General features: G+C 39.4%; 1 protein-coding gene across 5 annotated transcripts in view; it reads left to right on the top strand.

The window, feature by feature from the left end:
* mid2 (midline 2) overlaps positions 1-26,827 on the top strand; it is a 165,886-nt gene that overhangs the window by 40,532 nt on the left and 98,527 nt on the right. The window contains exon 2 of one of the 5 annotated variants that reach the window (XM_014334759.2): positions 4,910-4,968. The exons of 1 other annotated variant lie outside the window; for it this stretch is intronic. The gene's annotated coding sequence lies outside the window, so the exon portion shown is untranslated. 3 more of the 5 variants (XM_005913391.2, XM_042221567.1, XM_005913392.3) reach the window with 3 other exon arrangements.

Below are 26,827 nucleotides of genomic sequence, written 5' to 3'. Positions count from 1 at the left end.
TATATATATATATATATATATGTATGTATGTATGTATGTATATATATATGTATGTATGTATGTATGTATATATATATGTATATATAAAAAATGTATAACATATCGATCTATAAGCTAGTTTTTTCCAGTTTTTTCTATTAGGTTTTCTCAGCAGGGACATTGACGAAATCAGCAAGCTGAGTTGTGATGTCTCAGTTCTAACATAGTAGTCTCATCAAAGCGTAATAACTGTGGCTCTTGCCAGAGCATATTTAGTACTTGAAAGAGATGGACAGAATTCAATTTTCATTCATAGGGTGGTTTTATCCTGTGGGTTTTTGATTTTTGACCAAGATTTTGGACCATCTTCCTTTTCTGACTCCCAAAGCAAGAGAATGGTCGGCTGATGCAGTTTGTTTTTTGGGATTTTTTCTTTACAGCAAGTTAAAATTCAAGTGAATGTGGAAGAGAAAAGCAAGAGGAAAAAGAGGTGAGCGAATGAGGAAACTACAATATATTGTTATGTTGCTATGGTGTTGATGATGAGCTTTATTTTCCAAGTTAGCCCTAAAAATGTATGTGCTAACATCTTGTTTTCATTGCCATACATTTTTCTGTTCAGAGGAGCCAAATGTTGTACTCACACTCAACGCATGGAAAATTCTACTTTATAAAATAATTTTAAAGATGAAATTATGCATTCATGTTTTACATTTTGGGGTATATAACATTAATTAATCTGGTTTGGGGACTTGGATAATATTCACAACTGTGACTAGAGCAGGGCAATATGACCAAAAATATTTATCACAATATAGATTTGAAAATTTGCGATAATGATATAACCGACGATATAATTGACACTAGACAAAATACTTTACAACTCCACAACTTTATTAGTGCAAAAACTTTATCACGTTATTTCATTTTCTTATCATTGCCCAACATTATACCGGTATTACCGTGAACGGTATGATATGGCCCAACCCTAACTGTGACCCTTTAGGGGTATTTTGTGGGAGATTTGGTTGGATTGCATGGTACCAAACTCCCAAAATTGTTTCCACATGTAGTTTTTGAACTTTGTTTTTGAGATAGAAGTAAAGTTAAAAACGTTAAAGTGGGGGCGTCACTGCTTCATCTTCAAGTAGATCTGTTGAGCTTCCTTTTGGACATAGAAGGATGCTTTCTAGTGGACTTTTAGAAGGTTTCCTGGCACCTGAACCTCAAAGGAGACTCCAACGACACACAGAGCACAATGTAGGAGTTGATCACCATTGTGGTCAAAAGTTTACATTTCATGAGCATGAATGTAATTTTGGGCTTGGTTGTTTTAACTTTACTAATTGTAAAGCATGCATTTTTAATGACAAGAATTGAGTGCACAAATTTGAATTTATTTAGGATTTTCTCTAATCCACACAGGGTCAAAAATATAGATACAGGTATTATAAATACACCCCCACAAAAGTGGGATGACAGTTTGAGTCTTTCGGAAGAAGACTTTCAAATGTGAGGAAGGATGTTGCTTAGGATGTTCAGGAACATCCCAGGAACCTGGAGACTGGAAGTGAAGCCAGCTTTGCTCTGGCATGGACTGAGAGGGGGCCAGGAAGCACCTGCTCCAAAATCAACCTTCAAGCTCAACTGAAATTTTCAGCTGCTCACATGGATGAGCCAAATGCCTCCTGGAGAAAAGAGAAATGTTTAAATAAGACAAAGAGGCTTTCAAACCTATGAGCACTGTACCAACTGACCAGTATGGTGGTAGGGTCATGCAATGGAGCAGTTTTGCTTAAGTTGGTCTGAAACTTGGATACAGTTGGTGTTCCAACACGACAATGATCCCAAACACACATTAAAACTGGTTTTGGAATGAATTAAGCAGACTAATATTCAGCTTTCCCAAAGCCTCAACTTTAACCTTACTGAAAATTTGCATCAAGTGCTCAAAAGACAGTCCAATTAATGTAAACAAAATATAAAATGTCTGTCAAGAAGAGTGATAAAATATTAAGCCAAGATGCCAAAAGGTTGGTGATTGAAACCAAAAGAGTCTGGTCAAGGTCATTTAACCAAATTTTAATAATGGTCTATGTAGACTTTTTACAATTAAATAATCCAAACCCCCAAATTACAGTGGCATTCATGCCCATGATGAGTAAAAGACTAAGTGTCCTAGTCAGCTGCTATTGCAACCCAAAACTTTGTACACATAGAGAAAATGTAAGGATAACTGGATATTATCAATCAGTTGTATATTCCAGGATTTGCTTGCCAATGATATAAATTAGCATATAAATCGTACAGCAGAAAGGGTTTTTCATAAACCTTTTTTGCAGTCACAAAAACATCCCATTAAAGTTTTGCGTTAGCTGAGAAGGCATGTTGAATGAAAATTATACATCAGTGTCAATTTCTTCCATTGTTTTTATGTCTTAATTACATCTGTTGCACTTAGTTTCTACACCACCTAAGGCTGCACAAGCTTTGAATATTGTGCTACTTATGCACTACTGTCATTCATTGTAAGTGGGTATTATTTGGCCAGAGGAAAACTCCAGTGCTACCACATTTATTTATTTATTGTGCAACAGCTACTGTGCACTGAAGCTGTTAAAATAATAAATCCTTCTCATCCATGTAAATGTAGGCGATTCTCAGCCACAGTTAAGTAGCTGTAGCAGATGGTTAATTTTTGCACATATAGACTCTAAGCTTGCATTTACGAGTGTGAAAGTGAGTGCTAATTATTATATTTTAACAGAATAATGTTTATGTTAATGAACTCCAAATAGCATAAGCATCCAGGGAAGTGTGCGCAATTTGACTCTTTACAAAATAAATGTCGACTGTCTTCAGCTATTGCAACGCAAATGTTGTTTTTCACATTTGCTCAACAGTGTAAGGTTTGTAAGGGATTTCAGTGTTTCCACTATTTACTCATTCCCACAATATTTAAATTGGCTTGGCTTCGATGCGTATCTCTCTGTACATGTTAAAACAAATACTCACAAAAAATGTTGCCCTTTTTTTATTTTTATTTAATTATGCAACTAATGATGACTCATACGGAATTGAAAGGAGATGAAAGCTCGTAGTATCACTTTGAAGGCAATTAGCAGGCCTGTTTGGTGCTTATTGTTTCTTCTAAGGTAAACAATAAGGTAAATCATTGCAGATTGATGCACATCAAAAGGAAGTGGTGGTGGTAGGCAACACTGGGAGGAGATATTGTCACACTGTCCATAATTAACTGTGGTTTTGTTAGCGTACCTCATGTTAATTTGTTATGCTCAATAATAAGCTGTATTGAGAACTAATGAATGCTTTCAGAGTGATTTATAACCATAATTCATTATTCAGGCTGCAGCAAATAAATCTAATCGACAAGTAAGTGGATACACGTGTATCCAGGTTTTTAGAATAGTTACTCTGAATCTCATTATGTTCTTGTCATTGAGATAAGGCAGGGTTTTTTTTTATATTTTACTCACTGTATAAATGTGTTTAAGTGACTGAGTTATGAGGGGAAAAAATGAGCATCACTATCAGTTCTTGTGATACATTGAGCATCTACAAGATTTGGATCAGCAGTATTTTCTTTTATATATTTATAATCTATTAATTCTTAATTTTCTTGTTATTACAAAATCTTCAGAATCCACATTCTAGGCTTTGAAATCCCAAGATGTTTTCAATACAGCTGCTCAGCACAGTTTCTCCTGCCAAGTCCCCTTTCTGTCGCTCATATATGACTCACTGGAATCCCTCCTGAACAATGGGAACAATAGCTTATTAGGAACCAAATGATGGGCCATGTGTTCTGTTTTCTCAGATTAGATCTCCCTGACAAAAACGTAACGCTGCACCTGGCTAGCCCTGAAGTAAACAATGCAATACATCAATTGTCCATGATGGGACTGTTGCCTTTTTTTTTCTTTCACTACCTCCTGGTGTCAATATTTGTCTAGCTTCTCTAAAGCCACATCTCTGTTGAATTGTTGTTATTTATTTATATGAAATCTGAAATTATGACAGGTGGCTTACCAGAAGCTTTGAGCAAATCTCTTCAGGTCTGTTAATAATTTCAGCATGTGCACGATGAGTATTCAATTTTTTAATAAAACGTGAGGTCCTTTTTAAAAACTTGTAGCACTTGATTTAACGCGCGTCTAATTTGTAAAGCACCCGATGGCTCAATTGTTTGTCTAGATGAAGTGTTATCATCTTGAATCCAGATTACAGTCACCATGTGCAATCGTTTAAATGAACTGTCTACTAATGACTGAGTGTGGCGAGGCCTAAGCAACACAGACTGCTAGGCAGACACAAAAAATTAAATAAGATCTGGTGTTAGAGAAACATGAACACTTGTGGTGTTGTCTGAATGTTTGAAGGAAAGTGGCGACAGAGAAGCAACAACCGTCTGTGAAAATGACTTTACAGGCCCGTTCATCTATCTTAAACTGAATAAGCACAAAGCCAAAAACTTGGAGGGCTACCTTATTTAGGAGTGACTGTTTCTTAGATAGTAGGCAACATGCCATGAAATAATGCATTAATCAATAAGGCTGTATTGTCTATATAAACGTGTAGCTGCTGGAAGAATTCATTATGGAATCTCCAGCACTATCATCTGCAATTTGTGCTTGTGTGTGTGCATCAGTTGCAGACTATTGCCAATCCTGCTTCTATCCGCAGCCTACTGTGAAATTATTGTCTGTTTCTGACTCAGAAAAGGGGTTTCATGCTAATCTGACTTGTTTTCTCGTTACCTTCCCCAACCTCCCTATTCCTTTCCGTATCCTGCTCATTGTCTGTTGCCTAATATTCCCCTTATTTTATGCTCATCCTTTCCTCTCCTTTTCCATTTCTCCCCATCTTTCGCAACCCCACACTTGCCCCCCCCGCTCTTTGTCTCCTCAAGCCCATCAACGTCCACAGTGGTGCTGCTCATTGCTAACTAGGCTGCCTCCAAGCCCACAGGTACGTCCCCCTCCCCGCTTCCTCTCCCTCCTCCACTTCATGCTCTATTTTTAACTCCACTATCCAAGATCTTTTCTCGTGATTCTCACTCGCCAACCCGAACCCACATCTCTGTCAGCAGCTCTCTGTCATTCTAGCCAAGTGCTAGGAATCCGTAGGCAATTATCTGTTTATTAAAGCCCTTGCCTTTATTCTTACCTTTCTGTCTTTTCTGTCGAAGAACCGTTACCTCAACTTCACTTTGACCTATAAGAAGTGAGTGCTGTGTTATGTTTTCATAACAGCATTAGACATTCTTTTCAGCTGTTGAGCGCCTGTTCTCTCCTTCTAGGTTTGCTCAGGTAGAGGATTTAAAAGAGAGAGAAGTGACACCGAGGTCATTATTAAGAATCAAACACACAATAGAGAAGCCATGCTGACTCAAAATACTGGCTAAAGCTGACATGTGTTTTCAGAGGATGTGTTCATTCATGTCTTAAATGGTTTTCCTTGTTAAGCTGCCACCCTGCCCGAGAGCCTGGCAGCCTGGCAGCCATCTCAGCCCCCCCACCAAGTGAAAACATAATGCACTTGTTGGACTGGAGCTGAAGTCTGGGGCCTTGTTAGATTCCCTCCTCAGACTCAAGTAATTTAAAACCGGTCGACTGGGTTTCCCTAGCGCATATTCTCATGACAAAAGCAGCTAACAGCACATAATTTCCCCCGGTGGATTAATACTGCATTTATAAAATTCTCTAGTGTTTGGAATGGTGAAGCATCTTAATTTCATTATACACAGTTTAAGTGGAAATGCAGTTCTCCCACGCTGGTGTTGAAGAATAGTTTTAAAGGGAGGGATATGAGAGGTTTTTTGCACCAGTAGCAAGATTTGTCTTTAATGAATTTTTCAGTTTCATTTTACAGGCTTTTCTTTAATAATTCATTGTAAGAAAAAGGAGAGCTGCTTTGTGTAAAAGAATATGTCAAAAGATTTGTATTTTCAGAAAATCTCTGTATTTCCATTGCAAACAAAAGCTTTACATCTCAGGAATCACAGGTATTTTGATATAGACCCTTTTTCTCCATCAGTTGGAAAGATTATAGAACATTGTTGGTTGAGCGCAAATTTTCACTTAAAATGTTTATTTATTGCTGTCCTTAGGCTCGTAAGGCTTCACAGAGTGGTGCAAACACAAAAAATCTGCTTCTGTAAAGATTTTTTTTTTACTTATGAAACAGATTGGCTTCCATGGTTACCCTGTCGTTTGATGTGAAGCATTTAATATGATCCTGTCCAAGGTTGTCTTTGATACAAAGGGGAGGAGGAACAGAGAGATAAAAAGTATGGAAAGCCAGACTTTTTTCTGTCGGCAAACACTGTTTGTTTAATGATGACCTCTCAAGAACAGATTACACTTTAAATACCTTCTGACTTAAAAGACACATTTCCATTTTCTCCTCTTTGATACAGACAATTGAGAGGGCCGGCTATGTCTGAGGTAAACGACATTTTGTCAGCTTTAACTACACGGTCCAGCTCAGTAATGATCCTCGTCTGTGTTCCCAGACATGGCATTTAGGACTAAGGACAGTGCTGCCTTGCAGCATTCTTGTCTGATTTCCCCATGCAGAACCAGGTAGACGGCTATAAGAGAATCCATTTGTCAAACTCACGGTCTTTCACGGCTATAGACAGTTGCTGTCAAAGGAAGGCTTTTGAGTTATTATGTGCCTTACCAAAAGAAACATGCAGCCTGTTTTTAGAAGAATTTTACACATATAAGCTCTCAAAAGCACACACACATTAACTACCCTTCTCCCCACTTGCCTCCTGTCGTGGTAACACACTCTCTAAGCACGCAGTCTTTGCCTGTCAAGGAGACATACTCTGCAGCAGATGCAAGAGGCCAAGCAGTGGCAGGCTGAAATAATGTAGACCATAACAGTGCCAAATGTGTGATGGTCTGTTCAGCACAGAGTCTAGGTTCTGAATGAACAGCAGTCATTTCAGTGCAGTCCCTTACTCTGACATAGTGTTTACACCTCTATCAACTTTCAACCTTTAACTCACTGTGACGGCGCTCTGCCCTGGCTGGGTCTGCAGTATGTTTCCCCCAGTTTGTCCCTCTGTGTTGCCTTGTAGCTTCCTGGTAGGCGGAGTTAATCAGTCCAACTGGGAGTACCTGGCTAGTCTCCCTGGAGCATTTAATAGCTGCCTGTTTCCTCCTTTGTCGTCTCTCCATCCACCTAGCACACTATTTCTTTGGTTGGCTGGTTATTATGTAGATTTTTACACAGCACCATATACCTAACATTTAAAAACTGATCCAACTGCTACTGCATTAATAACCCCAATTAACACATCTCATAAGGTTATTCGATTTTATTTATTACATTTTGATATTTTTAGTGAAATAAGAGCCTGTGATTACAGTAATATATATTCAAAAGTCAAATAAAAGCACTTTCAGTGGTTTTGACTTTCAGGTGAAAGAACGAAATTTGGGTGAGATGTTTGAACCGCAGGAGTCCAGTCTCTCATCATTCTGCTCTACTTTTGAGTCCCTCTTGTCTGCTCTCCCCATTTTTCCTCTGATGTCTATTCCTCACTCATCCTTATTTCGTTCTCATGTTTGCGGGCTTGACAAAATCATAAATATATTATTAAAACTACATTTTTTTTTCTTTTTAGACTTTGCTTGCCTGTTTCTCTTCCATTACATTTATTCCTCTCCCTTTCCTCTTGTCTCATTCGCCCTCCCTCATCGAGTGTATGTCTTCTGACAGCCAAGGTACCCTGCAGCCTGCCTTGGCCAGGTATAGCACTAGATGAAAGGTCTGTAGCCAGAGCTCTCTTTCAAAGATGCCTTCTGCTGCATCCCTGCTCTCCATGGACTCTGAGTTGCTCCTGCCAGGCAGATGGAAAGAAAGAGGGCAAGGAGAGGAGATTAAGAAAGCAAGAAGGGAACGAAAGGAAGGGAAGAAGAGGAAAAGGGTGACGAAACGATAAATAGAGAGTAGAGAGTAGAATCCTCAGACTTGCCTGGGTTCCAGATGTGGAAGCTGTACATTGTTTCTGTACATCATCAAAAAAGCTTGACATCCAGGTGAGTACAGCTAGAGGAAGTGATGCGCCCCTTCTTTCACGCTGTCTCTAGTTTGAAGCTGCTGTTATACATCTTCACTCAGTCTGGACGCTGCCACAGGACATGAAGCTTTTTTATAAGGTTTCCTGACATGTTTTTCATCATCTGATGTTTTGGAGTCACACTGAAGTCTGAACTCAACTCAAGAAGTTACATCTTGTGGCCGAAACAAAATCCTGCAAGGTCAAATTTAAATGTCTTGATCAAATTTACTGTTCAAGTTGAGATTTGTGCCCTGATTGATTAGTTTGGACTTTGTTTTATGGGTTTGCTACAGTGTAAGAAATCTGCTCTTTCTCACATCGAATCCAAGGATGCGGTAGAGTTTAAATGTGTATAGAAAATAGTTCTCAAATTAGGAAAACTAGTTTATGAAGGCAAAATTAAGCCATTTTCCTCTGGAATAATACCTAATTATATTGTACTGCAGCACCGTATAATGTTGACATCAGTGTTAGCTATCAGCCTATTGCTCAGCCCCATGCTATGTACTTGAGCAAGCACATTTTTCATGCTGGATGAACTATAAAGCCATATTTACATCGTAAAAACATTAGATCTTCAAGCTTGTTCCTCTTATTTATTTAAAGTTCGCTTGTCAGCAACTTCCCTATACATATTCTGCAGTCCAGAGATATTCAGCTGTGTACAACTACTGTAATACAACTGGACAGAAATAACAGCTGTTATGAATTGCCTAAATCTATCACCGGTTGTTTATTGGGGTAATTGTTTGTGGTTTTTTAAAAATGTAATTTATTTATTTAGCTGTCTGCCTCCTTAAGAACTTGAGTGGGTAAATGAATTTTCAAATAAAAAATTAAAAGCATGAAAGTTAAAAAGGAGAATGTGTTGCCACAAATGTGTCTTGTCAGTGCTCTATTGTGTCGCCATTTCATTCTGCTCTAGACCGTCTGAAGCCTCAGCGTCTGAACACACATTGCAAGCCCAAACATTTATAAGCTTCTGTCCAAAAACTCATTGTTTCAAAATAATTGAAACTTAAAGTATGCCGTATATTAGGTTTACTGACAGAATGCAAGCGATTTATGTCCCAGATATAACCATCCTTAAAGACAATGTGATTGTAGGAAAGAGGCTGGTTCTTTGGTGTACCTACATAAATTTTATCTGAGGACAAATAGATAATGCCCTGTGGGTCTGGGCTGAGAGATTTAGCCTCAGTGACAGGCAATACTAAGGCAAGGCAGTGCGGGCAGTAAAACAACTGACAGTTGGTCATTACGAAAGACGCAGGTGGGCCAAAAATCAATCATGCCAAGACTGGCCTGGATGTTGACAGATGCCTGACATCTGTTTTAATGAAGAGCTGTGCTGGTCCACCGAGCGAAGAAGGGATGAGGGTAGGGGGTAAAAGGAGAAGTGTGGGGATCTTGGCTTGAATTGGATGATGAGGTGTGAAGACGAAAATGGATCAGAAAATCAGCAGGAAAGAAAAAGGTTGAATAAGTGGAAAAGTTGAGGATGGTATCAGCATTTCAAAGCAAGCCAGGCAAAAAGAAGATGGGAAGGAAAGCTACTTAAGGGCGGCCCAGATGAACAGTGCTCAAGAAATCTTTGCCCACACCTGAAATTAAGTTGTCATTTGATGTGTCTAGAGTTACTGTAACAGCACTGCATGCAGTTTAAGAGCAGGTCAGACTCTGTTTTGACAACACCTTTATAGGCTATTTCATGGTGTCTGCTCTAACAGAATGAGGAAGTATTTCAAGTGTGAAATGCCACTAGCTTACTGGCCCACATTCAATGACTCAGAGCACTTGATTATTTATTTTTTTAAATAAATTTTCTACTCATTTATAAACGTGTGTGTGTGTGTGTGTGTGTGTGTGTGTGTGTGTGTGTGTGTGTGTGTGTGTGTGTGTGAAGGTGAACTCTCTGCGGGAGAATGTCTGAATTGTAAATGCAGTTTTAATGGTTCACTGGAATTAAATTTAAATGGGCTGTGCTCTTGCAAAGTTTTCTAGTAATTTTACTGAAAAATAACACTGTGTTGGATATAGCCCGTGTAACACATAATACCCATTTAATTTTAATATTAATATTGCCTTTTAAATAAAAAAGAAAGTGTAATAAAAAAAGGAAATTATCTGCTAGAGAGAAAGGATTTGGTTTGGGTTGCTTCTCAGGATACAAACTATGTGTTGATTTCTGCTCACGTAACTAAAAAGTACCCCAGTACGCACACATCACAGTTTATGATCTTTGGAAACACACACACAAAATCTTTAGAAAGCAATTAAATCATTTGCTGCTTAGCTAAAAATTAGGCAATACTGAAAGTGAGTGTGGAATAGGAATAAAAAAAAAGTCTAGTGGTTGTCGGGGATTTCCTTTCCACTACTACACCTGCAATTTTTTAGAGTCGTAGTGGAACTATATTTATATTATATTATATTTCCTCAAAGAGTTCACAGGTACTGAAGGGAATTGCTTTTGTTCTAAACGGGGATTATACTCTGTTGCCGACAAAGGTGAAGACAGCAATAGTAGACACTATGTACAAGTAATTCCTGTATGCCTGATTGTGTAGTGGGTGTGTTGTAGTGCAGTGTAGTGTATAAACAGGCATGTTTGCGTAGTTGCAAAAAATTGGCAGGCATGCGAATGCCCGCACTGAGCCTCGCACTCACCATCTGATGACAAAATCTGCAGCAACCGGAACTCAATCGCATAGTTTCCCAAATATGGAGACTGTAACAGGCCTTAAGACCTACTGTATAACCATTTAGAGGACAGTCATTAATTATAAAAAAGGATGAAATGCAGGATCAGTCGTGAATTGGGTGTAAACATTATCTCTGGCTATCTTCTCTAGCAAATCAAGCAATAACAACACTTTTCAACATTATTTGTTTATATAGATGTCTTTTTTAACATTAATGCTGAAAATTTTAAGATGTTTTTATGGTCATACTCCATTTACTCTGTTAACAATGGCCACAATTTTACAAATTGTCTTTTAAAAAATCATTTAGTCCACACGTATGTAGTAATTCTGATATATTATCCTCAAATGCCACGTAATGCAGCATCATTTGCTTTAATATACAGCTAATTTTTTTTTCAGGTCACCTGAAAATGCCTTCCTTTGTGTCAGTAAATGCTACACTGCTTTTAATGCATACTACACACTGCAATCTTTACTGCAGTCTTTATATTTGTTTTATATTTATTGTAACTCAAAACAGTGCGATTTGCAATTTATTTCTTCTCCAAAGGATACTCGGTCTGTTTTAGGCATCCCGTATTTCCTTTCCTTCCCACCTACCTCCATCTCTGTCCTCTACCTCTCTTCTTTCATCTCCTGCTTTAATCAAGCATCTGATCACAGGCCCAGGAGGATGAGGGATAATGAGATTAGGCCTGTACATGTTTACACATTCTGATTTACATTGAGCCTTCCCTGTCTTTCTCGGTCTGACCCATATTTCTTCTTATCCCTCCTTCGTGTTTTTGCTTTTCATGTCTCCAGTCGTTCCTCTCGGGCTCTATCCTCCCCTCTTTATACGCCTTCCTTTTGCTGCAGTATTGATGCGGATATACATTGTTAACTAATCATCAGTAATGTTATTTACTCTGTACCAGTGAGGTTCAAATCCCTGCACAGCAGTATTTGATTTTTGTACAAAGACTGATCCCATGTCAGTCTGTCAGTCACCTGTCATTTAATAGGGTCCTCAGTGCATCTTCCCGTCACATCACTTCGTAATTTAAGAATGAGAGAACCACTTGATTTTTGTACAATAGAATTATCCAAACTGGGGGGAAAATGTATTGTGGCAACTAATTAAATAATATATAAAAGGATTTACCAATCAGTCTTATACAGGAAGCATAAGGTTTTTGTTACAGGATCAATCGTATCCTATCTGAAGAACATCTGGATCACCCAGGAGACGTGGCATACTTTTTTTTCTTTAACATATCTGATGAGATATGTTACTGATAAAAGTTACGAAATGCTTCAGTTTGGCATTCTTTAAAGATTTGTTATGAGACATGTAGTGACATGTAGTGAAAATGCCACAAAAACAAAACAAAAAAACATTTTTTTTTCTTTTAAATTGACTGGGCCTTTATAAATATAAATGCCTAAATGTATAATGTTTCTAAGTACAGACGCTTAACTAAAGTATGAGCAACTGAAAAGACCAAATCATAAATTCACATTTTAAAACTATAAATAATTTTTATTAATCTGAGAGGACTTTTTATTTCAGATGGAAGAAAAATGCAGGCAATAATACAGTAATGTTTGGTGTGAAATAATCCGGTATTATACTCATAAAAATCTCACATCTTACTTTCTCCCTTGTTTGTCAAGTCTTTTCTATGCTCCACTAGGTCACCACAAAGTAAAATGCATAATATTGATGGCTCTGCGACAGACATCAGCACCCGAGTAATATAAAAGGGGAATTTGGGACCCACTAACAGCAAAGAGCTAATGCCTTCTGCATCTGTGTTGCACTCTGTTTGACATTAATGACAACAAACATGAACAAGTCGTCTTCTGTAGGGGGGAAAAAAACTTGGATCACTGTGATACAGTGTACTAATAACACGTTACTAGTATAATGTTAAACCAAAACAACTTGTTGCATCATTAGATTAAAATACAGCAGCTTCCTTGATCCTACAGGTTCTGACAGCTGCCAACGAGGTGCATGTTCCCGAACTGAGCAGCTACTCAAGCAGAGAACACCAATGTGACATTAGGGAAACGTATTTTTAAAGCTGGATTTGACTCGAGATTCTCTTTAAAGGTCTCAGACAGCCATATTAATATGAAACCCGTCAGATGAAATTGGCTAAGTGTTAGCAGTGCAGTCATAAAACACTGCTACGGCTTACAAAAAGATAGTTGTCGGGTACTGTGATTAACATTTTTTTTTTTTTTATGTAGTTTTTTTCTATTTTTAGCTTTAACTTAACTACTATTTTTGTTAAATATAGTGGACAGTTAATGGCCGTAAAACTCCTTGCTTTTGGCTTTAATGTTCATTTCACACAGAAAGAGGGCTTTTTTAGTTCAGTCACCTCCTATAATGTATATATGGGCTTTTTATTCCATGTTACAGTCTTTCTCAATCAGACATGTTTTACTTTTGGCTCAAATGGTTATGCATTGGAGTCCAAAAACTCAGCTACAGCTAGTTAAGCACTATAATTATAACAAATAGTTGTAAGTGGCCATAACCAACTATTTAACTATTTAAAATAAAAGGCCTATTTAGTGTCATTGCAAATTTTATACAGTAAACACTACTTTTTTTCTACTCCGTAGTATCTCTTTGATTTCATCAACTGAAGATGAATTGCGTATCATGTGAATCACTAATGGGCTAATGCTCGACTAAAAGAGCGTGTCAAGAATGTGCTAGTTTGCTTTCACTCAATCTATGTTGTTTGCAAGAAAGTCGTATTCACTCCTAAGTTTGCTGTCTGTCCAGGAACAGCCTGTATTCCGCTCCAAATTGTCTTGGTGTGGAGCCAGAGGCTAAAGACACACATGTACACACAGCTGCTGTAATTCAAGCGACACAGCATTATATTTTAGTGAGTGGTCAGTATGCTTTCATTTTACTTTACACAGCTAGCTCACATCTAGTCTGCTCATACCAGCTGTAGTTCAGACAGGTGAAATCTGCAATATTTACATCAAATGAAAGGAGGTAGTGCTCCTGGAACGTAATTACGTTAAGTCAGCATATCTACTTTCAATGGATGTGATTTGGCAGCACTTGTAGAGGCAGTAAACAATATCCATTAACATTTGGCTAAATCACCAGAAGAATTATATACAGTGTTTAACTGGGAGGTTCATGCTCTCTCCTCCACAAATATAAAGTGCTGACATTTGAAACCCAAAACAACTCCAACTCTCTAATTGAAAGGTTTTTACATTTCTTAAGGAAGAACAGCATCCTTGATGATAGCTCTGTGAAGGTGAAGACTGAATATTTTCAGCCTGCCTCTATTAGTAAAAAGTATCAGATATGAGATGGCGTGACTAATGGAAAGCTGATGGCGCAATTCTGCACCCAGCAACTGATTTGTTTACACCCTCTGAGTGTTTATTGATCTGTTTATGCTGGTCTGATTTTTAAGTTGGCAATAGGATGCCCAGAAGAAACCATTTTTAACTCGAGTTATGAGGTTAGTGTTGCCATAGTATTGCAAGAGAACTGATGCATTTGTTGTCAAGTGAAAGAGAATTTCCTGAAAATATTCACAGTACTATACTATACCTCACTAGGCTTAGAGTGGGGAATTGTAATCAACCAAGTAATGATTACAATTCAATAACTGCTATGGCTACTGCGCAGTGTGTATATTTATACACCCCCAACAGAAAGAAATTCATGTGGGCGCAGAATGCTAATAACACTGCATCACTCTCTAGAGTTGTCTGCACTGGGACAAAGATTCCCATGTTTTGAAGGGAACAAAGGTTTTTATGTCTCTGTGAGTGAGTGTTTCTCCTGATCACTTCATGTTGCTGCAGTACACAGACAGGCTGGTGCTGTACAATAAGTCCCTGATGAGCTGTGGTGCTGGGAGTGGAAAAAGGAAGAGAAAGGAAGAGAAGAGCTGATGCATTTCCTCTGGACACACACTGTTTGAGGGTGTTGCTGATTTGTCATGCAAGTGTGCACTTCGAAGTGTGTGCATGTAACTGATGCACATGCACACACACACACACCAATACACTAGAGCTGGGCGATATGAGATTTTTTCATATCACGATATGTTTTTTTCATTTCAGGCGATAACGATATCTATCACGATATAAGCCAAATAACTATATTCATAAGATTTAAATGTGCCGTTGCTCACAAGTAAAATGTGAAATAATCAGCACCTTGTTTTTATTTAAATATTATTTCCCATAATAAGTTCAACAGGGTAGATGTACTTAAGGAACATGAGACTTTTTCAGATAAATAAAGGCAAATATTGCAAACTACACAAAAGGCAGCCACTAAAGCGTTTAAGTTTCAAAATAGAACAAACGAAACAGACTACTAAATTGTCAATTCCACTTAGAAACAAAATATTAATTCTAAAAATAAATCTTAGTTTGTTTTACAGAATAACAGACAAAACTGACTAACTTTTGTCAATATCAAATAAACTGAGAACTAAAAGGAAATTCTCAATCTCTCCTTGTTGTATAGCTGAGCTTTTCAAACAGTTTTAACAGTTACTTTAGTTTGACAAAAGCCGAATGACGAATTAGCTCTTCCAGTCAGAGACTGAGGCTACGTCCACACGTACACGGGTATTTTTGAAAACGGAGATTTTCCGTTTTCGTTTTAAAAAATAATCCCGTCCACACATAAAGGCAGAAATGAAGGAAAACGCTGCTATGAACATGCCAAAGCAGCAGGTGGCGCTAGATTCCTAACCGTGCAGAAATGTTGGCCAATCAGAAGTCTAGAAGCCTCGGTGGGAAAAAGTAAACAAAGCTGGGGCATAGAAGCAGAACCGAGTCGTATGTGTGGACAGACAGTAACTGTGTGTATATGTAAGCATTTAAACACTGCAGAGAGTAGAACTAACAGTAACAGTATTGTAGAAATTCATTTCACCGAAACAATAACGTGGCGCACAGTGTGACGCATGCACCAGTTTATTGTATTTCCAGACTTGCTTTCGGCACAATTTACAGTGCACGCTACTCTGTTTTTTGTCAGACTTGAAATAGCCGAAATACCTTCACACTACGGAACTTCTATGGCTCTTCCGTTTGACAATCTCTCCGGCATTGGAACCATCATCTGTTTTCTCTTCGGTCACGCTCGGTTGATTTTTCTAGTCGGCACACTCATTTCCTCCATTACCCGCTGGCTGCTTCCCAAACAAACACACGTGCGGCTTGGCACTTGTGCTGTACATAACAAGTCACGCAACGTGACGCTGCGGCTGTGATTGGTTCGGCTCTGCGCTACTTAGTTTGGATTGGCTGACCTTTTTTTTTTTTTTTTTTTAAGAGGACAAGAGCGGCGAGGTCTATCGCGATAGCTTCATTTCTCTATCGAGTAAAAGTTATATCGCGATACATATCGTTATCGTTCTATCGCCCAGCTCTACAATACACCCACATAGACACACGCGCACACACCACAGGCATTGTTAAATTCTACTGCTGATGGTAACTTGATATGATATGCAATAAGTCCCATGCATGGGCCAGGGCAGCACAATAGTGAGGCCAAGTCTCCAGTGGTTGGTGTGTTTACTGTCCAAGGCAGCCTCAGTCATCTAGCCTGCCCTTATTCTGTCACTGGCACTTTGTTTTTCATACAAATTTTGATTTTCTGAGAAAATCCGCTCTATTCAAATTAAACACTGCTTTATTTAAGTTTTTTTCCATTCAAGTACTTGGTATTTAATATATTTATGAGGCATTTGGGCCTTTTTTTTAGATAGGATATTGTAAAGCAGCCAGGAAAATGGGGAGAGATGGGGGTTGGTTGAAGGCACCCGGGCCACTGCAATAAGGACTATAGCCATAGGTGCTCCACATCGCCATTCATTTCTAGTATTTGAGTCATTTTCATTTTACTGTTTTATTTCAGTATCATATCCAGTAAAGTTATCAATAACTTCCCTCCTATATGTAAGTAAACTCAGAACCCACATGTGGATGGTAGGTGGAGGTGGGGCTGTTATATGAATAGCAGTCAGTAGCATCTAGTGATTTTTACATAAAGGCAAGCAGAGACCATGCATCAAAGAGATAAACTGAACCAGATGTCTTGTATTCCTATATGCTGACACCCTCTCTGCATCTTGTAGCACTCTCCCCGGACACATTCACCTTACTGCACACACGTTCCTGGCAGGTTCACTCTTTACAGGGGGACTAAAAATACGAATGAAAACTTACGGCGTTTTATCAAAACAACTGGTAATTCAGTCAACAAGTTATTTTTCATAGATGCCAATCTGATGATGGCAGAACCTGCACTTGTCTGTTCAACTTTTTTATTAAACCAGACATGGTAAAAGTTGATGATCGCTCTCTCCATTTAAGGCTTTTATTGCTAATGTGCTAAAGGGGTTATTAAATGTTTCTTCATGGGACAATTTCTTCTACATCACTCATGTTAGCCAATGTGGATAGTAAGAAAAACTTACTTCTTGATTAATCACAGTATAGTTCAGTGATTTACTTGCTACTGTTTTGTGCAATGATGCACCGATTATAGCAGTGAAAGCAGAGCCAGAGACAACTTGTCTAGTATGCTGGTGACCTGTCAGTCTTCTGCCTAAAACCATCCACATTTTGCATGCAAACAGCTAAGGATAAACATAAATATTTTGCCTCTCAACTAGAAAAGTTCCAGCTTTTGTTAATGGGGCACAGACACATCCATAAAAATGACAAAAACTATAAAGTCTAATGGCTCGGAGTCAAGCTAACTTCAGGAGGCAATAACTGTGCCAAATGTGACTATGTACTATAAACTTCTAATCATAAAGGTGCAACAATAAGCACCAAAGAAAATGTGTTCTGACTGCAATAGCAACCTCAAGCTATCTATATTTGGTGAAGGACTAGGGGTTGTATATTTGCTGATACAGTTTCCGTAATCACATGGGAGTGTGGTATAATAGCAAGTGAGGCTCAGTGGCTCATGGAAAAACAAGAGAATGGCTTGTAACAAAATATTAATAACTTTACACACACTCTAAGTAACTGTACATTAGTGCTTTCCAGCCCACAAATTGCTGAGTTCATTTAGAGTACTCAGTGCTAAAGCTGCCTTCTGTGCAGATGACTGCCACTCTCACAAAATTTAGATGTCTACGTGGTCAGTGAGCAAAGACAGCACTGACGGGTGCCTGGGGCTGGATCCAGGCTTAGTCTGTGCAGTCAATCAGCCAACTATTCTGTCAGGCTCAAAGGGTAAAAGACCTATTAAAATCCAAAATACCTCTGCTGGGAATTAAACTAATATTCACTTGTAGCTGTCTCTAACCACGTGCTCAAGAAAGAGTTTTTTTTTTTTTTCTTTTTTAAAATGAATTTCAAATATACCCATACAGGGGATTTAGATAAGGGTGAAAAGGAATTATGCAATAATCACATTTATAAAAGTAAATAGAATCTTTTCCCCAGAAGCGCAGGTGTCTGTTGGAGTAGGGGTGGGGACGGTCGGGAGGTTCAGGTTGGCATGTGTGCATCAGTGACCTCATATCAACCTTACAGTCCTTATAGCAAGAACAGGCCTATGACTGATATCATCTGACAGACTGTACAGAAACTATAACCAGATCTGATCCGTGGTGACAATCCTATGCTCTAAATATGGCCGCATGCAGAAAAAAGCTTTCTTTAAGTGGACTCACTTGTGTATTACGGTCAAATTCTGTGTCAGAAAGGCGGTGTTTAACTACACTGAAGGAGGCAGTATTATGAATATGAGTAATACATATGCATTGACTAGTCCTTTTAATATTTTAATTAAAAGGGGATTCATTTACATTTTAAAGGAATAATATACACACTCTAATGATATTATCAGAAGGTGGGAGAATATTAAACTAGCTTCCATACTCCAGTCATAGTCAATTTACCTTCCGTAATGAAACAGTGTGGAGTCTCTGGCTCAGTTTTGATCTGTTTTTCTCCATAACTTTCTACCATTTGTGTTGTCTAAATGACAAAAAAGAGGAAAAGTCATTGATACTATCAGTAGAAACCCCATGAAATGTTATATATTCTATATCTGATATTAGTCTGGAATTATTAGACCTAATGGTACAAGTTAAAACATATATATTATTCACTGTCTGAGTTATTAAAGCAGAGAAATATAAAACTATATACACCGTGGTAGATGAACACAGGGAGGTAAAGCATCCCCAGATTACACTGAAGAGTGACTGCTCTGCCCCTGACTGCCCAAACTCAATTTAACTCTGTTTCCCAGTCATAACAAAATCTGATGACTTTCTTTGTATTCATGATATACCATATTAATTTACTGACTTTCTGTTTTAAATAATGCTGTTACTCCTTGCTTGCTTTAAATTTTAAAAATCTGAATTTAAATCCAACTGGTTGGGTCATTAAAAAGCTTTATGCTATCTCTTTTATCAAACTAAATACCATTTGATTTGTTTGTCCAGAAACACCACCTTGACACCACAGTGACAATCCAGTATCTTGTTGAAAATCAAGCCAAGATAGACAGATAGACTCTGGCTTATAGTGCAGAGCACATGAGCTGAATGACACTTGCTGGCCAGACGCGGACACAAGGACAGGCTTTGGGGCAAGCTGTTATTAAGACAAGAAAAGGCTGGACATCTGTGTTTGTAGATATAGTTAATGTAGACAGACTGGTAGCAAACCTGCTCTTACACACATTGTGGTGTCACTTGTTGACAGTCAGAGAACACACCTGCTTGTCAGGCCACACCTTGTCCGATACTGTTTACCAAAAGCAGCCTTCCTGCTGTGTAAAGCTACAGATTTTTCCCTGTACTGTTAATCTGGAAGACAGCTGTTACAGTCAGATTTCTGAAATAGGAAAAAACATGTAAGACTTGAATCTTAGTTGCTTCTTACTTAGCTTCATGCTTCCTTTGATAACAGTTGGGGGAAAAAAGTTGGTATTGTCTTAATCATTAATCAGATGAGAAACAGTTGCAGTGGTAGAAATAACTTTTCAAAGCACTGCATCCTTTGCGTGTAGTCTCTCTCTCTCTCTCTCGCGTTCTCTTTTGTAAAGCACCGAATAACATTTACATCAGTATTACATTATTCTGTTTTCGCCTGTGCCTGTCATTATAGGGCAACCTCAGTGTGTGTGGACACAATGCAGAGAGCAGCACACAGGAAAGAAATGGTATTACAAGCAGTGTTAGGTCAGACAGGTGCAGGACATAGCTGGCAGAGGGAAGCAACCACATAGGAGAGAGCAGCCTGCTGGAAAGGCCTGCAGAACCTCTTAACCTCTGCATTGTTTCCAAGCCCACAGACACACACATCAAAGCAGCACAACACACACCTGCAGGCACAGACAGCACACCCACCTCTTTGGAACAAAGTTAGAGCAATAGTCTGGCATATTTTTGGCATGTGCTTCTCCCTTGTGTATGATGTAGAAATACGAAAGCAATGCTGCAATAACAATATGGGATATATACAATTAAGCACGAGACACACAGCATGATGCAGGAGTATTACTCACGTTATAACACTGGCTTTTCTTGGGGTGGCCTCACAAACACCCCCCCCCACACACACACACACACACAATCACACACACACACAATCTTGTAATTAATCCAGGAAATTAATGTGTGATACATCCATTTTCGCGAACCACTTTTGCTCAACTTGAAATCTATAAATATTCTAATTGCTGCCTTTGGGCCTTTTTGCAGTCGAACTTGGCGCTACTTATTGATAACAATGAAGGATGCGCGATATTTAATATCTGGGGTCTGCTTTTATTACTCGGTGTTGCATCATTTTCAAGAATATATAAAAAAAATGAAGCGCGATTGTGGGCATTAATTCAGTTGTCGTGCAGGCTGGAAATAAAAATGCCATCATTTGTGCACTACCCGTGTATGACCTGAGTGTCTGACCCACTGTTACTGGTCAGGTAAGTTTGCTTCTTGAATCGACAGTTTGTTGCCCACTCGAGCTTTGATCTGATTATCCAATAAAATGTGTAAAACTGTGACGCGTGGTCTGCCGTTGGAGCGCACACTCAGTTAGTTATTAGACGTGTTACTACTGGTGCCCAGAGCTGTTCAGCTTAACGCACTGAAGCCTCTATCTGCTGCCTTTCGCTTTTTGTATTGTTCGAGTAGGAGGAGCCGCTTTCCTGTGATTGTCTGCCTCCCTCCCATCTCTCTTTCTCCCTCTCTCTCTGTCTCGCTCTCTTTCCCTCTCTCATTTTTCCAAAGTTGAATATTCCAATTGCCTGGGAGCTCTCGCCAGCGGAGCGGTGCAGCCCACTGACTGAAAGGCACCGGGCTGGTGTTTTTGCTTTGCGCCGCGCTGTGCGCTTTGTGGAACAGACGTGAAGGAGTACTCTTCAATACCCCGGCTCGGCTCATCCCTTCCCTGTCCACCCTTCTGTGTTTCTTTCGTTTCGGGGCTTCTCTCAAGATGACAGAAGAAAAGAGAAGTGGGCATGTAAAGCTGGTAGGTGTCTGAAACCCCTCCCCTCCGCGCTCAGAGGTGTCTGACTCGGTCTATCTGTGTGGGGGTTCAGGTTTGTGGGAACGCTCAGACAAGCCGGGGGAGAAAGAAGCGCCCGGAAATAGAAACGGGAACCGGTGGTGCTTTTCCCAGCCATCTATGGGATTTTTCTTTACGCGTTTGTGTAAGCTTTCTCTTGAATGGAACCGAGCCATACGCGCACGAACATGTCTGAGGTAGGCTGCTGGTAATAATGCTCAAACTTAGACATTAGTGCTGGGACAGGTTTTCTCAGAAGCTTCCACGTCCGTGTGTCCCCATCTGATAATATACTGTACGTGCAGATTTGTGTATGTGGCAAGTTAAGGCAACAGCAGTGTATGCACTCATTGGTGGTCTAACATTAGATTAAAACGGCATTTTTTGCTTACGAGGGTAATTTAGGGGGAAAGATGGGTAAATAAAGCATTTACGTAGTGTGCTCCAAAGTGCCTCTAACTCCCATCAGAGCTTAAGATAACCGAGCTTTAGTTTGGATACCCCTGCTGCGCATATGATGGCATACTGTTTATTAGAGTGATTCAGCTTCAGAGAGTCTTGTATTATGGTTATGTTTATTTAAAGGGTTTTATAGGCTCATTTCGCGAGCTGTAGTGTATCCATGAAACACAGACGCTCGAGATTTTTGCAGTTTATCTTGTCCCGGGGTGAATCATAGACTATAAACAAGGGGTCCTTATTGCATCCTCGTGCTTTTCAGAGCAATAGAGATTCATCCAAGCGAGAAACATCAACCTGATTTGTTTTGAAAATTTTGTGGAACTCTCTGGTAACCAGTAATGAACCCGATTGAAATAAGTTTTTCCCCTATTTTAAATGCCATTTTTGTAGCACTCTCGCTAAGAGAACATTTTTTAACATTAATAGAATTTCTTTTCTTTTTTAAATCTCTATACTTTGATAGCAATATGTGTGCTACACTTACACAAATGAAGCCTTTACTTTTTCATTTTAGCTAAATCCAATCTCTGCCACCGAGTAGCACTGAAGGGAACTTGTGCCCCAAAATTAATAGCCCAACAAACTGGGATGAAATACACAGACAACATTGTGTTTAAGTGTCGCTACATATCGTTCATCTCACGCAGTGCTGAATGCCAAACATTATCCTGGACTTCTAATAATCCTGCTGAGCTCAGCTGACAGCATGAGGAAATGTGCTTCTTGTTAGGCTGCTGAAGTGTTTTGCAGCACTAACAAGTAACTACTGTTATGTGATAGGTGCCTGTCAGGTCATACGTCTGTAGTAGTTTGCGTTGTTTTTCTTCAACCTTTACTCGAATCAGTCTCTCCGTGCTAAATCTCAAATCCTGCTTTCCAGATTGCTACTCACTGCCTCTCCACTCACCCTCTCTGTGCCTATGCCACCAGTTTGCGTGAAGCAAAACCACAATAGGGTGGACTAAAAGCTGAAACCCAATCAGGCTTTTGCAATTCCTCTAGCAGAAGTTTTCCCAGTTCTTTTTTTTTTTTCTTCTCTTAAACCCTTGGCGCTGACTGTCTCCTGCCATTAGACAACATGGCTCATCAGACTGATTACACATCAGCATACTCATGTACGCTTCCATCTCAAACAGACAAGAATGCAGTTAATGCTCCTGGCTGCTAGTTACACTCTCAAATGCCATGTGTTCACTTTCCTGACTGATTTTCTATCTTTAGGATTGTTTTCCTGTTTCTCACTTTATCACCCTCCCCCTCTTCCTTCCTCCCTTCCCTTCTTATTATTTCTCTCCCCTTCTAACTCTTTCTATCTCAGAGAAAAAGTGGGTGTTGTTCCCTGTCGGTACGGGAACTAACCTACATCACAAAGCTCACTGTTATGCCTGCTTTACTTTCTATCAGCTTCTTTTGCTTAGGCTGTTGTGTATACATTTCTGTCTATTCACTGTGGGCAGCCAAAAGAATTAAAAGAAAGGTGGTAGATTTAAAGAAGCCTTGTTGTCCAGTGATGCATGTTGTAAGATTAAATTTAATGGATCAAGGGAGATGCAGCAAGCATGATTCATTCAACAAGGTTTAATGGATTAGGTCGTGTAACGGTCATGTCTTGGATTTGAAAAAGCTCGACATTGCTGCTGCCAAAAAATATGGACAATATTGGTACCAGAGCCTTCCCTGCAATGCTGAGGGTTAGTTCACTTAATGTAAGAATAAAGCAGTAGACGTGTTTCTCTTTGTTCTTACTTCCTAATGTGCTGAATTTCTAAAATACTTCTGATTGTCCTCTGGCCATTTTTTCATTTCATTTCAAGTGATTTGTGAGTTACATGGTATTTCTTTAAAGTCACTAAAGCTGTAAAAATCATTGGAGACCAGATTTGTGTTCATCAGTTTAGAATGAGCCCTGTTAGGTCTCCTTTGATTTTCGAGATTGCAGCAGTTGCATGTCAAGCCCCGATCACCTTGATCAGATTTTGAATTAGCCCACCTGTTAATCTGAAGTTGGTATAGCTGCCAGTAATATACCTTAAAGCACATAACTTCATCTGAACTACATGACAGACAGTAAGTGGTAGCTTGTACCATTTTGTGCGTCTGCACAGAGGTGGCCAGCTTTGTGCAGTCGAGGGATATACGGAGTGAAGCCATGCATCTGAACTTGGGATGTTTTAAAATCCCCTCTGCTCTCTTGTTCCCTTCAGCGTTCCAGCTTTCTGCAACAAATCTAGAACACAGCAATTCCTCTAATTCTCTAAAACAGTTCAAATGAATCATCTTAGCGAGCAGACATGGCCCGCTTAATAAACTGTGTGCTCCTGAGTTTCTACCTTCAGCTGTGTTGTTTTTGCACATATGCGCAGTAAATGAGCTGAGAAAACAGTTTTGTATTGACAAATGTTGGGGCTAATGTAGAGGCAGACAAGGTTTAGGTTTAAATAGCCTGCTATATATTTCAGTTATTGCTTTACAATTTTTTAAAGGTCTTTTTGCGTGTTCATTTTGCACTAGTAATAACACCCTAGAGGATATGCTTTTGTGATGGGTGCAAAAGTGATGGGTTGGTAGCACTGAAGTAAGCATAATCACAGCATCAAATGCACTTCAGGGTGCCATTAACAAAACCACAGGAATCTGCAACAAGCACCTATGTTAAATGGAAAGTGTCAAAACAGGTGAACTAGCAGGGCCTGCTGCCCATTGTTTTAGAAGAGAAGCATGCTGTTGATCGTTGTATATCAAATGATAACAAAAAAAAGACGTGTGCTGCAAAGAATTTCTAGTCCTTTCTTTGCCTCTCTCCCACTGTACAGCTGTTCAGTTTCTTCACATTATTCATATTGGTCAAAGGCCAGATAAATCTTGTGGAAAAATTACTCACTTGTGTAGTTGTAGCTACAGTGAGGGCGATGGGGATTGAAATTAACCATGCATATGTGAAGGTGGTGGTAATTAGTTGTAAAGAGTAGAGGGACCGAGTGAGACTAAAAGATTGCCAAGTCTGACTGCGGATCATTCATTAAAGAAAATAGTTTGTGTGATATAGCATTGATCTGCGGAATAAATCTTGGAGTTGAGACCTACATCGCATGGATGGATGTATGGTGTGACAGATTGCCTCCTGTCTTTGTCTCCAGACTCCTTTGATCTCTTCAGTGCACTCAGTGCAATGAAGGTCCCTGCCAAGGGAGGCATAGCTTGTCTCCCAGATATATTTGCTCTGCATGTAGATCAGCAAAGAGTACTCATGCATGGCACCCCATTGCTTAACTTTCTTCTCCCGGCCAAAATGCCGTTTTATTCTTATGCTAGCATGAAAGTCCTGCGGCGCCATCTAGGTGCTCTACTATAGTTTTGTTAACGTTATATCTTAACACAGGCAGAGGAGCTTCTGTATTGCAGTGCTAGCGCGGGGAAAAAAGCCTTGGTAATCTAAAACAGTGCACTGTGCTGTTGAAACAAACAAAAATGACTATATAGAAGGTTACATAATCACAAAATTGTGGCTACAAGTGTTGGGCACACTTCTGTAAAGTGCTGAATTGTGTGCTTGTGTGCTGCTGTTCAGTGCTCCACTCCACTGTCTTCATTTTGTTAACTCTGGTCTGGCAAGCATCAGTATATATGCTGTGGCAGGAGGCATCATAGACGTTAATTAGTTTGCATTCAAGAACCCATCAGAGCTTCAGTTCAAATATATTGTCCATTCTTATCATTATGTGAGCTCCAGCCCATACTTTACTGACTTGTCCAACCTCCAAGCGTTTCATCTATAACCGAGCCTTAGTGGATGATTTACAGACTAATATCTCAGAGCTAACAGATTGAGCTTACGAGCTTTTGAGTTAAACTTGAAAATATGGGCAAAACAAGTCTTGAGTGGTGAGAGAACTTAAACCTCTGGCTGCTCGCACATGTAAACATGTATTGTGCCAAATTCTATATGCAGTACGTAACATGAAGTGCCAAGTCCCGTCTTTATATTCCTCTTTCTGTTGGCAATGTCCATGCTTGTATTTTTTTCTGTCTCTGTGTCACTTAACAGGAATGCAAACCTTTTCAACTAACACTAATGACATTCTGATATAAGCAAGTGCTGTATTTATACATTACAGATTACATATAGTTGCATGGTGGTGCAGACTAAACAAAACAAGGGTGGGACTGTGACCTGTCGTGTTGACCTGATCTGTGTGTAAGAAACACCAGATCAAAACTGGAAAAGGAGAGCTCAGCTGAGAACAGCTGAGGAGGAGGCGGCCAATTTTCATCCACACTAGTTAACAGTCAGCTGCCTATGTTGGTACAGATGTTTCCTATGATCTCACCTGCTGGCACCAGGATCCAGAATCTGGGCCCAGTTCTGACGTCATGCTGTCCACCCAAGAGGCCTGTCTATTGGGTAAAGTGTTCCACACCTCCTGCCTGTTGGAGGCAGAAACTATGGATATTGTGAAGGTGTAGACTTCTGCCCGGGGAATGACATGAGCTGGGGGGAGTTAAAAGTCATATGTGAACAAAATGCTTTGAAGATTTTCTGGGTCTTTTTTTCTGTTATAGTAGATTATGGAAGATATTTGTTACTAGATACTAGTTCTTGAAAGTTCTTCTGGTTTTCTTTTGATTTTTTTTTTCTTAACTTTACAGCAACTGTTTCAGGTGCCATTGCATTGGAAGTTGTTTCAAACTGTTTCAATTGTTCTGGAAACTTGTAACACAAATCCTTGCGCTCTTCACTTCGTGGCCATTTAACTCAGGTGTGTTGCTTGCAATAATGAACACTATAATCTCTGCAGCACAAGCCCGGATGTAGCTGTGATAAAAATAGAGGGATTGGAAATGGAAATGCAGGCGGAGAGAGGGAATAACTATAAAGAGAAAGATCAAGAAGGTAGGTGTAAACAGGAGGAGGCGTGAAAAAAGATTTTTGAGCCGCGAGGTTATTTGGGGGTTTCTGGGGAGGGTTCGTAGCTGTACAGATCAAAGAGCAAAGACAAAAAGTTAAGGGGGTTAGAGGAGGGAGGAAAAAACA

This window comes from Haplochromis burtoni, unplaced genomic scaffold (assembly GCF_018398535.1).
Source record: "Haplochromis burtoni strain Fernald_Lab_line unplaced genomic scaffold, NCSU_Asbu1 Contig_4, whole genome shotgun sequence".
NCBI lineage: Eukaryota > Metazoa > Chordata > Actinopteri > Cichliformes > Cichlidae > Haplochromis > Haplochromis burtoni.
This window is presented reverse-complemented; position numbering and strand designations above follow the sequence as displayed.